A 12,521-nucleotide genomic window follows, 5' to 3' on the forward strand; every position below is an offset into this window, starting at 1 on the left:
ATTTATCTAAAAATGAGGAACAAAACTGATTCTTGTGAAGAAATATTAAACAACAAGCCATATAATCACCTTGCTCAAATACAACTTTACAAGAGACACGCGGGAGGTGTCACATGACTAATTTACATGAACAGAAAAATCCAACAACACGATGATGCATTTTTAGTTCTGTTAAAGCTTACTATGTATCCGTCATTTCTACCACAAATTACAATTCTAAAACCTATTTGATCTATTTTTTCCAAAAATGCATAACTCTGTCCTTACCACGAAATCCATAGTACATAGTGTTGGGGATAAGCATGTGTAAATCAAATTTGGGGAATATTGGTTTACATCAGTTTGCAGACAACAACTTGATAAAAGCATTTCTTATTAGTTTTGATGAATATAAGAATTGAGTTCGAATTGTGAGCGACGCATAAAACCCCATGTACCCCGAGTGAGTCTGCTACAACAAATTTATCTTACCGACATGTTTTAAAATGACATTGTAAAATAATTCAAACAAATTCAAAATTGATAGAAAACAGCAGTTCGATTGAGCTGAGGTTAACTTGTGCTTTGTCACATGATTTTCATTGACTCGGGAAAAGCGTGCAGCTTTTTGCTTTGAAGCCGGATATAAAGGATTTATTCTGTCCCTCAGTAATCCACCTGCAGCCTGACTTGCACATGGCGGGGTATAAGTGATTTATTCCCCCACTGAGAATTTTATTCCCCTCAAAGGTTGGATACACAGTTTTTTATCAAGATCACGTGGACCAATCAGATCTCATCACTCTGACATGGAGGTATGATAAATGTCATTGTATCCAACAGGGTGGAACTTGCTCGTTATGTTAATCACTGGTTTGTCTGGTCCAGATTCAATTATTTGCAGGCCTGCATCATAAAGCAGGAAAACTGTTGAGTGTTGGACTAAAGAACACACAAGTAGACAAAGTGATACAGATCATAGACATATCCCCGTGTTATGGGTTTATCGGACACTTAAGAAACATTTGTAGTTTTCTCTCTAATCACACGACCAACTGTAAAACATCTCATTCACTTATAAAAGACAATTTTCTCTTGAAAACATGCGATTATCTGATTATCTGTGTGATGCTACATCCCCTGTTATAGAGCGAATAATCGCAGGGAGGCAGCAGAAAACAGCTTCACACATTGTACCCATGTGGGGAATTGAACCCGGGTCAATTGAAGTGTGACAAGCGAATGCTTTAACCACTAGGCTACCCCACTGCCCCAATACTTTGATGAAGCTCAAAAGCACCTGTCTGTCATTGAAACACCAAGTATAACTGTTGGATGAATCTGGAAATATGCATGAAGATGGGAGTCCCTGGCTGTCTAATTAGTGTTGGCTTCGGCCAGAAACCTATGATTGTGGGTTCGAATCCCGGTTTGTCCCTATTATGTTTCTAGGTTTGTCAGCACCATACCCATGCTCTTGGGTTTCACCGAAGTGGTAAACGTCTAAGACCTGCATCACTTCCGGCTTTCCTCCCACATTAAGCTGACACACCGCGATATAACTGGAATACTGTTAAAAGCGGCATTAAACCCAACTCTCTCACTCACTCAATGCAACAACTTCAACCACTATGCCCACCTTCATCTCCATGTGCTATGGCTGTGGGACAACAGGCATATGTAACCAGGTCTTTATCTCAATTCTACTTCTACAAGCCCTTTAAACTGGGAGCTGTCATCACTAACCAAGTTATTATCTAATCTTAGTACAGAGTTCATTCTTCACCTCTTATCACTGGTCATATTGAGATAGATTTTCGAGACAGGGACACAATTTTGGGATGATGTGCTTCTCCAGATCTGTGACCTAAGTATTAGTTTGGTAGGTTACACAAACCATGTGGACCTGAATATATTTCTTTTCTTTTTAGATTTCATACATGCTAACCCTGTTGAAAATATAGTTTAATATAGGGTCGTGTTTGGGGCTATTTTCACTCTTGCAATTGTATGGACATAGAACACCACACTATTACAATAGTTTCAGAAAATATATTCTACAGTGACACAATATTTCATTTCTCAAACACATAACTGTGATTAAAAGAGACTTGTATTGAAAACATATTAGATGGGAAGAAAAATGGAGATTTTACTAAACTTCAGAGATCAACCAGTTTGTCTCTTTTTGAGTCCAGTGGACTTTCAGTAATACATTTGGGGGGGTCCAAGGCATGAAGATGGGAGTCCCTGGCTGTCTAATTAGTGTTGGCTTCCGCCAGAAACCTCTGATTGTGGGTTCTAGGTTTGTCAGCACCACACCCGTGCTCGTGGGTTTCACCGAAGTGATAAACGTCTGACACCTGCATCACTTTGGGCTTTCCTCCCACATTAAGCTGACACGCTGTGATATAACTGGAATACTGTTAAAAGCGGCGTTAAACCCAACTCACTCACTAGTGTTGGCTTCACTTGATTTCCAAATCTTTTACTGATGTCATATGATTGCACATGCAACTGTTAGACTATTATAGATGAGGGATTCCAGTGTTAGATAATCAATGATTAATAGTGTAGTGTTATTCTTACTGGATTCGAAATGTCATTTACATGTAACATGTAATCTACAAGCTTTATTAGTTTTATTGATTCAAACAGTCTGACATTTCGCATCACCCATGACTCGTAATGTAAATTAGTTCACCCATTCACAGGATGCAATATTAATGGCTCTGGCAAAACTCTGCAACTGTTAATGTTCAATGTTAATTGCTGCTTTCTATAGTATACTCTTTCATCAGTCACTGCAGAATCCACACTTGTTTTTGGTTCATAAAGATATTTTCTTATTATTTCTCATGATTGTGATAATACATTGCTGCTGTCATGATGTATCAGATATTACCTGCAAACAATGGTTTTTCATTGCTGCTGTCATAATGCATCAGATATTACCTGCAAACAATGTTTTTTACATTGCTCGTGTCATAATGCATCAGATATTACCTGCAAACAACGGTTTTACACTGCTCATGTCATAATGCATCAGATATTACCTGCAAACAATGGTTTAAGAAGTGAGATGTTTCATGATGGGGCAGTTTATTTACAAATTAGAACAAATGACATCGTATGGGGACTATAGACAAGAACTGAACCTGTGAATTAAGTGTCATATCTCAATATGAAATCCTACTTTTGCAACAATGTAACATCTGTATCTATGCAAACAGGACAAATGAACATGTTGCAAACAACTGTGTATGACTTGGTAACTACGTGGGAGAAATAACAGCATATATTACTCTACTCCACAATAGATCACTGCAGCATATGACAGCATATTTGATATAATGTGTTATGACATCAGTTGAATATTTCATGCTTTCCTGCACCTTCCTGCATCCATAAACAGACAACACAGTGACCCTTCAAAAGTCATACTTGTCGTATATGACATGATTTCCAGCACCAAGCATTTGAGTTTAGATGGAAATATACAACCACTTCAAGATTTATTTAAGAATACGTGTGTAAAATTACAACCATCACTGAATGGCAACTGGGAAAGTCAAACCTACATCAGATTATCAGTCCATAAAACTGAATACAACCACTTCGAGATTTATTTTAAGAATATGTGTGTAAAATTACAACCATCACTGAATGGCAACTGGCAAAGTCAAACCTACATCAGATTATCAGTCCATAAAACTGAATACATAGAGGTCCAAGATGGAATACAATCCATACTTATAACACTGAAGGGAGGCAAAGTTGCATCCCTTGGGCACCACAGAAACCTATGATTGTGGGTTCAAATCCCGGTTACCACCGATTATGTTTCTAGGTTTGTCAGCACCATACCTGTGCTTGTGGGTTTCACCGCTGTGGTAAATGTCTAAGACCTGCATCACTTTGGGCTTTCCTCCCAGATTAAGCTGACACGCCGTGATATAACTGGAATAATGTTAAAAGCAGTGTTAAACCCAACTCACTCACTGTAACACTGAAGTTACCATAACCATAAGCAACCAGCATGTGCCTGATACTGTTGGTGGGAGGTAATGCCCTTATATTGGAATAGCCAGTTAATGCAAAGCTGTAACTCTATGTCAATGGCGTACCTGAAATTCCTTCGATCGAAAGAGGCAGATCCGGGAATTTGATAAAGGAGAGCACACTACCCTAGTCATGAAGTGAACAAAAACACATGACAGGGACTATATGACAAGGTTGGGTTTGCACTTACTGCACCCTGTCTCAATCTAAATCTACCAGTGCACTTCTTGCCATAGGACATATTAACCTGGACGAAACACTTGTTTTCAGTGTAATGTTATCCCATGACAAAAAATACAATATAAATGTTAAATTATATTTTAATGAGTCCAGTCATTAACCATCACAACAGTGGATAGAATAATAGGAGACAATTCAAATTTTCAACACAATCACATCCGTGAACAAGCTGTCTTCTGACCTTCGCATTTTCGTGTTGTTCATGATAGAATTTACTTTAAAACGTCCAGTTAACCTGTTTAATTCGAATATTTCTGGAGCAATATCCTGTTCAATAACCAAATACAACATTAGTGACATAGTTAAACTTCAACTTATATCACAAAGAATCATGTCATAGAACACACAAAAGCCGGTTCTCATAAATCTATTTTAGTAATTCAGTTCATGTCGTGTTTACAATTTTGAATACCTGTCGTATTCATCGTGTGACTCCAGGGGACATAAAACCCGGTGACAAACGGCTGTCATGGTACCCACTTTGGTCCCTGTGTGCCTGTGATCACAGAAATGTTGTCACAATTACAAATTTTCACGTCCGGATATCCTTACCTCTGATTATGTTGACTCTTTCCAATACAGTCAGGTAAAGCGATTTCAGGATAGGTGTTTGACCCCGTTTATCCACTGACAAACCCACAGTAGTGACTGGATGAACGAGTTTACAGGTCGCCACACGCTAGTGGATTTTGTGCCTGAACGGTTCTTCGGTAGAGCGACCGTCCACTTGTCCTTTGGTTGGGAACGTGTAAAATAGGCGGGGTAACTATGAATTGTTTGGGGGTTAAAGAGTGAGCTTTTGTCAATATTTGACCAATCACGACGAGAGATACCATGGATGTCCTTAACACATTCCACCCACGTGGAGAATAGAACCCACGGATGAACGCTTTAACCACTGGGCTATCCGACCATTCTGCGGCGCTGACTTGACAGCAGCCTCGGCGCAATTAGCAGGCCAGCCAAGTTTGTTTGTTTTTAAAATGGTTGGTTGGTTGGTTTGTTGTTTAACGCCGCACTCAGCAATATTCCAGCTATATGACGGCGGTCTGTAAATAATCGTGTCTGGACCACCCAGCCTGACCACCCGATCCCGTTAGTCGCCTTTTACTACAAGCATAGTCACCTTTTACGGCAAGCATGGGTTGCTGAAGATCTATTCTACCCCGGAATCTTCACGGGCATTTTTTAAAATGACATAAAAAACCTGAAACATGCGTCAGTAACCATAACATTGTTTTTGTGAGTATCTAACCTAGTGACTATTGAGTGAGTGAGTAGGGTTCAATTCCACATATGGGTTCATTGCTTTACCCGACATAATACTCACTTTGGGTCCGCCAGTGCGGTGGTTCAAAGGTCAAGATGACTTTGAGACATCAGCGAAGATGCTGATACCGACCACGTTGGATGACGTCTACGTCCTCAGATGATAATAATAGATTTGCGTTCATGCAAAGGCATTTATGCTACAGCCTACATCTGATACTCACCATGCCAGGAACACTCACATCTTATTTGTACCTTTCCTGATATTTCATTATTCGCATTTATCAATGCACAGAGATGGGATGAAATGTGGTCTGCTTTCGCATTCAAGATTATTTCTCATATATAGCGACGTGCAAGCACGTATGTGTCTGCTTGTAAAATTGTCCGGACGTATGTCGGTTTTATAGCACTGGCTCACCGAGATACCATGTCGCAGTTTAACCCCGATACCCAACACAAACGCAATATATATGATAGAGACTTCGGTCTGACCAATCCTTGTTGGAATGTGTAATGCGGAGCACAGGGCAACGAGTACAAATCTTTGGATGTTCATGGTGTCAATCACTGGATTGTCTGGTCCAAACTCGATTATTTACAGACCGCCGTCATATAGCTGGAATATTGCTGAGTGCGGCGTTAAACAACAACAAAAAACCCACAACTTTAACGTATTTTGGTGTGACGCGGTAAGAGGATCGAACCACGGACCTTCCGCTCAGATGTGGTTTCACTACACAGTGAGTGAGTGAGTTGGGTTTAACGCCGCTTTTAACAGTATTCCAGTTATATCACGGCGTGTCAGCTTAATGTGGGAGGAAAGCCCGAAGTGATGCAGGTCTCAGACGTTTACCACTTCGGTGAAACCCACGAGCACGGGTATGGTGCGGACAAACCTAGAAACATAATTGGGGCGAACCGGGATTCGAACCCACAATCATAGGTTTCTGGCGTGCCCTTTCACTACACAGAATACATTATGGTTGACAGGGGCGAAACTTTGCTAATTTTAACTGTAGGAAAAACTAAATTTACGAGGGCCCGCTAGGTATGGGGGCATGATCCCCCAGAAATTAATTTTTAATAATTAGATGCTCATGATAAACGCTATTTCCAGCATTTTGGAGGGTTTATGTTAGATTGTATTTGTAACAAATATTGTTAATTTATTTTAGTATTATATGTACGTGTGGGAACACACCCACACATTATTCGACGTTCATTCAAGAAATATCTAAGATGACAAATGAAATTTAAACATTAATACGAATCGCTATTACATTTGTGTATTTTTACAAGTTCATTCGTGTGCGTAAAAAAATCCGATTTTTAACTTAGACAATAAATATCATGTTAGACCGTGTAGAGTTTGAATTAAAAAGATCCTGCATAGATGATAAATTGAGGTTTACTTAACCCAAAAATGTGTTTTTTTAGGTGTAAAAAAATGTGCTCTTTTGTTAGGTGTAAGCAATCGCTTTTCTGGTACAATGGTAGTTTCGCCCCACTTACACCTTGATCTGGAAACCATGCTTCCGAGTTATCATAATTTGACGGGATACTTTGTACAGCACAGCACAGCACAGCACACACACACACACACACACACACACACACACACACCTTGGATCAACCAATACCTAGTGGTTAAAGCGTTCGATTCCCCACGGGGGTACAATGTGTGAAGCCCATTTCTGGTGTCCTCTGCCGTGATATTGCTGGAATATTGCTATACAAGAGGTGTAAAACCTATACTCACTCACTCACCTAAGTGGATGACTTACTGTAAGACCACCCTGTAAACTGTATACACTGCGTTTTGTTTTACAGCATTCTGGATTATCCAGTATATCATATCTCCTTCTTTTTATTTTTAAAAATCCTATATGATAGAATGACGATATAATATACTGGATGAACGAGAATGCTGTAAAACAATACGCAGAGTGTTTACAGTGTCAATCAAGTTGTTTGTTTCTTTGTTTGTTGTTTAACGCCGCACTCAGCAACATTCCAGCTACATGCCGGCGGTCTGTAAATAATCGATTCTGGACCAAACAACCCTGTGATTAACATCATGAGCATCGATCTGAGGTATAAAGACATGCATCAACCAAGTCTGCGAGTCTGGCCACCGGATCCCGTTAGTTGCCTCTTACGACAAGCATGGGTTGCTGAAAACCAATTCCAACCCACATGGGTCAGTTACGTAATGGTGGTGCTCTCAGCATACCACTTGCGGAGCGGTTTCTTGTATTTTTTATCCCCACCTAAGAAAGGTTCACTATAATAATGTATAACAATACATTCATTTCCTTCTTCCTCGGATTAAAGAGCGATATAGTAGCCAAGTGGTTAAGCGTTCGCTCCTTATGCCTGAAATCCGGGTTTGATTATCCTAGTATGGGTACAATATGCGAGTGTCCAATCACACTCACTCTCTCACCTACTTCTTGCACTGGGTATGAAACATTTCTCTTTTGATGACAACCAAATCATTTAGATAAGATAAGATAATATTTATTTGCAGAAACGTTCCATTACGGGACAGATGCAATTTTAAAAGACAAGACATTATGATTTATATATACATATATACAGACATACATAATTTACATTCCTGTAGACACATACAAAAACAAAATAATCAATATTACGTATTGAAATAATTTATCTTCATGACTGTGGACATTTACATTTACATTTTGTCTGGATAATTTTTCAAAGAGTATATTTCTTTCTCGAGTGTGTTTAATACAGTGAAGTAAGTAATGTTTTTCGTTATCAATGATTGAACATGTAGAGCATAGCCTCTGATGTAGTGGGGTTGGTGGCTTTGTGTGTCTTCCAAGTTCAATATTTAATTTATGGTTACTTAATCTTAGTGACTGAGATAGGGTTCTAATTTTATTTCATTTTTAACTATCCTATATGTCCTAAGTTTGTTTCCTGTGCCTCTTGTTGTATTTACATCTTGAAGAGATTCCTTGAAGAGGGAGTTGAATTAAGATTTGATTGTCTCTTTGAATATTGGTGATAGGAAAGCTGAAATACTCAAATTGTGTTTTCCTAAGAATAGATTTAGCTGGTAAACCCATCCTAATCGTTTTTTCACCAAATATGTACTTTCTGTAAAAGCGTTCTGAAGTATTATAAGATAAATGAATCAAAGTTGTTCGGGAGGATTGATTCTACACCCAAGATTTCACTATTATATAAAATTACTGGCTCGATTAATGTTTTAAATAGTTTGCAAGCAAGAGCTATTGGTATATCTTGGTTAAAAATGGTGGACTGAAGCTTGTGGTAGGCCCCTAGGCCTTTATGACATCACTGTCATGTTTTCAACAAAAATAATATTTTTTAACATTGATTATAATTTTGCTAACAGACTCAAATTGTTTGAATATTAAATGCACACTACCTCCGACCAAAGACGTATATACGTCCGTGCTCCGACTTAAAGTTTGGCATAACCACGTTTGAAAAGATATTTAGAGGGTTGATACCAAACATATTGATACAGTTATCTCCCTTGTAAAAATGCATGCGGAACAAATCGGATAAGTTCGGCAATCTTCGAGCGCAGAGTCCAAACAGAGGCTTAAAACCATGCAGAGGGCTGCCCTCAATGGCGTTGATGCAATTGAGGAAGTAACAAAGCTAAAATGTAGATGTAAATGACACCAAGAAAGGTATGCATACGGTTGTACTTGCACACAGTTAAGACATAAAAATATAATGCAAAATAACATTCTTGTAAGTTAACCACTTGTTACGCGGTAATCACATGAATTGGTACTGTTCCAAAATCGCATTTTCCGAACACTGTGATCAAGATGGCGGCTATCAAAACGCCAGATTGGCATTGTGCGTATTCGGAATGACGAACTACTTGTAGTTGTAGGCTCTACTTCTGGTCGCACACAATCACTCAGTCATCTGTGTTATTAGGTTGAACAATTATGCACAGTTACCTGTGTAATAATTTAATAATGTCAATGACCTGGTTGACTTGCACACAACATGAAGTAGGCCAAAGACGTGTATATACGTCCGTGAGTAGGCTAAACATGAAACCTGATGAGACCTGATAGGCCCCTTTCCGTCTTGCTTGACAACGGTATAAGATTCTATGACAAAATGTCCCCATAACAGTATAATAAAGAAGTTGTTATCCAAAACACATTTTTGTCTAATTTGTGTTCCAAAAACTTCTAAGAAATGCCCAGCCCCCTGGAGCAGGAAAGTAATATTAATGAAACACCGGACCCACATATATATATATATATATATATATATATGACAAGGTATACGTCACGTCATCTTAGCCAAAGTTGAAATCGGCTGTATCATTTACATTAAATGAAAATGTATGCATGTCATGTTCACAATACCTCCCCACCTCCCTCCACCAACGCCCTGCATGACACAATTAAACCTTCATTTTTTTTTTCAATTTTGTACTTATATCGAGTGATTTTTATCAAAAGATTGGCTCAGTCACGGCTGTTTGTCACAGAAGTAAACAAAAAATCTCCGCACTCGATGGCATCGAGTGCTGTGGTTTGTCCACGCTCCAACCATAACAAACGCACATGGTGATATTTACTAATCATGGCACTTGCCTATATCAATTATGAAACAATTGATAGGTCCCTTTACTGCACATCGTGAATCATTGTGAGATAAACCCAACAAAATGTGTACTTAGTTTTGTTTGTTTGTTTGTTGTTTAATTTCGCACTAAGCAATATTCCAGCTATATGACGGCAGTGTAAATAATCAAGTCTGGATCAGTGATTGACATCATGAGCATTGATCCACGCTATTGGGACACGCGTCAAACAAGTCAGTGAGTCTGACCACCCGATCCTGTTAGTCGCCTCTTACAACAAGCACATTCGCCTTTTACGGCAACCTTGGATGTGTTGCTAAAAAAGACCTATTCTACACCGGATCTTCACGGGTCTGATATAAAATCATATTCAACAATTAACATTAAGTGTGAATACAATTCAGTGTTAATACAAATGGAAACTGGCTAAATAAAATGTATGATTGGACATTTGTAAGTGCTCCCTCAATATTTCAAAAGGTTGCCTAGATAACAAAGTCATTTACATGAAAGACAGTATCCAAAATATAGTATTTTTCATCTTTTGTCACAACATATATTACCATTAATCCTAATCTGATGTTAAAACTCATAAAAACAACAAACTTTTTTGTCAATCGTCAAAAGAAATCATCTATAAAAATAATCCTGACGTAACAGAGTTGAGTTTGTTGTAACGGAGTAATTACTCATATATTTTGTTATTGCTCTGTAGCATAAAATAACAACCTTTTCATCCCTTTTGAGATGAAATGTGAAAATACTTGTACTGAATTGTGTTACTTGTTAGGACTTTGGTACTCATGGATTATAAGCCAGTTACTGCAGTGATGGCATACAAAAGTGGGTCTACTAAATTTCTAATGTTCAACCCTTTGTATAGACGTTGAAATAAATAAATAAATAAGCACACAGCTGCTTATAATGCCCTTTTAGATCACTATAATATAGTTACTAAACTCACAATTGTAATGATCAAATTCCAGATCAATCACAACATCAACACTGTCCAGTCACTCCCATCAATGTGAAAAACTACAGTTTTGTCTTCAATAATTAGTACACTGTCTGAGTGAGAACTATCAATAGTAGAAAATCCACATTTAGCGCAGGTCATAACATCTTGTTCATCAGAAACATCAGAGTAGTCTGAGTGACTAATTCTTATAACTGACTGTGGGAAAATTATTTGTCAGGTATAAGGTTAAAAAAAAAAGAATTCTTGAAGAAAAACAAAGCTATGTACTGGCAATAACTATCGAAATTGTGCAGATGTACTTATTTTTCCTCTCCGTTACGCTGTTCAGCATTACAGAGTTGAGTGTAACGGAGTTGAGAAACCTTACTATATATGGCACATATCCCACCATGCTTTGCTTTTTATGGAAATTAAAATACTCATTGCTAACATGATCTTACAAACTGATTTATCTTGGAAAAGTGAAGTAAATTAGAATGAGATATAGATCTATAGACAGTGTAACAGAGTTGAGGCTTAGAAAACATACTGTACTTAACAGAGACATCTTGATGTCATTGGCTTGAACATTGTACATAAATGTGGCATCTATCTATCACCAACAGATGATCTTCATACACATGTTGCCAAATGAGGAAGCGTATGAGAGTTATCTCCCATAGCGCAGTTCTTTTTTATCCCCCGCCCAACAAAGAAATGGGCACCATCCGTCACGTTTCGTTTTCGGAGCATAACTCAGAAACCATTCAATATTTTTTCATGAAACTCTGCAGGTCTGTCAAGTACATGCTGTACTGGTGCCTTTTGCTATTTAGAAATTTTAGAAATTTGTATTTTTTATGTTTCCATGGTAACAAGAAGGACTTAGGTTCCGTGAGGGTAGGGTTCGTTTCCGGAGCATAACTCATAAACCGTTCAATACTTTTTCATGAAACTTTGCAGGTCTGTCAGGTACATGCTTAACTGGTGCCTTTTGCTATTTAGAAATTTTAGAAATTTTTATTTTTTACGTTTCAATGGCAACAACATGGACTTAGGTTCTGTGAGGGTAGGGTTCGTTTCCGGAGCATAACTCATAAACCATTCAATATTTTTTCTTGAAACTTTGCAGGTTTGTCAGGTACATGCTGAACGTTTCCATGGCATCAAGATGGACTTAGGTTCTGTGAGGGTAGGGTTCGTTTCCGGAGCATAACTTTGCAGGTTTGTCAGGTACATGCTGAACTGGTGACTTTTGCTATTTAGAAATTTTAGAAATTTTTATTTTTTTACGCTTCCATGGCAGCAAGATTCCAAACTCTTCTTTTTTTCAGATAATAATGATAGGATACATGTAATTAATGTTCATTTGAGAGTCTGATAAACAAAATT

The 12,521-nt window shown here is 38.2% G+C and overlaps 2 protein-coding genes across 13 annotated transcripts in view; one reads left to right on the plus strand and one right to left on the minus strand.

Annotated features, from left to right (window-relative positions):
* LOC124151632 (myosin-IIIb-like) overlaps nucleotides 1-4,907 on the minus strand; it is a 161,475-nt gene extending 156,568 nt beyond the window's left edge. For 11 of the 12 annotated variants that reach the window (XR_007218105.1, XM_048382175.1, XM_048382174.1 and 8 more), the window contains exon 1: nucleotides 4,694-4,811. The gene's annotated coding sequence lies outside the window, so the exon portion shown is untranslated. Of the gene's footprint in view, nucleotides 1-4,693; nucleotides 4,812-4,833 lie in introns of those variants that run through there. The other variant, XM_048382170.1, reaches the window with a different exon arrangement.
* A 4,214-nt stretch (nucleotides 4,908-9,121) lies between these two features.
* The window catches only part of LOC124152567, a 52,400-nt gene continuing 49,000 nt past the window's right edge, over nucleotides 9,122-12,521 (plus strand). The window contains exon 1 of the mRNA XM_048381588.1: nucleotides 9,122-9,248. The gene's annotated coding sequence lies outside the window, so the exon portion shown is untranslated. The remainder of the gene's footprint in view (nucleotides 9,249-12,521) is intronic.

Source organism: Haliotis rufescens, unplaced genomic scaffold (genome assembly GCF_023055435.1).
Source record: "Haliotis rufescens isolate VD_foot unplaced genomic scaffold, xgHalRufe1.0.p SCAF_4, whole genome shotgun sequence".
In the NCBI taxonomy this organism is placed as follows: domain Eukaryota; kingdom Metazoa; phylum Mollusca; class Gastropoda; order Lepetellida; family Haliotidae; genus Haliotis; species Haliotis rufescens.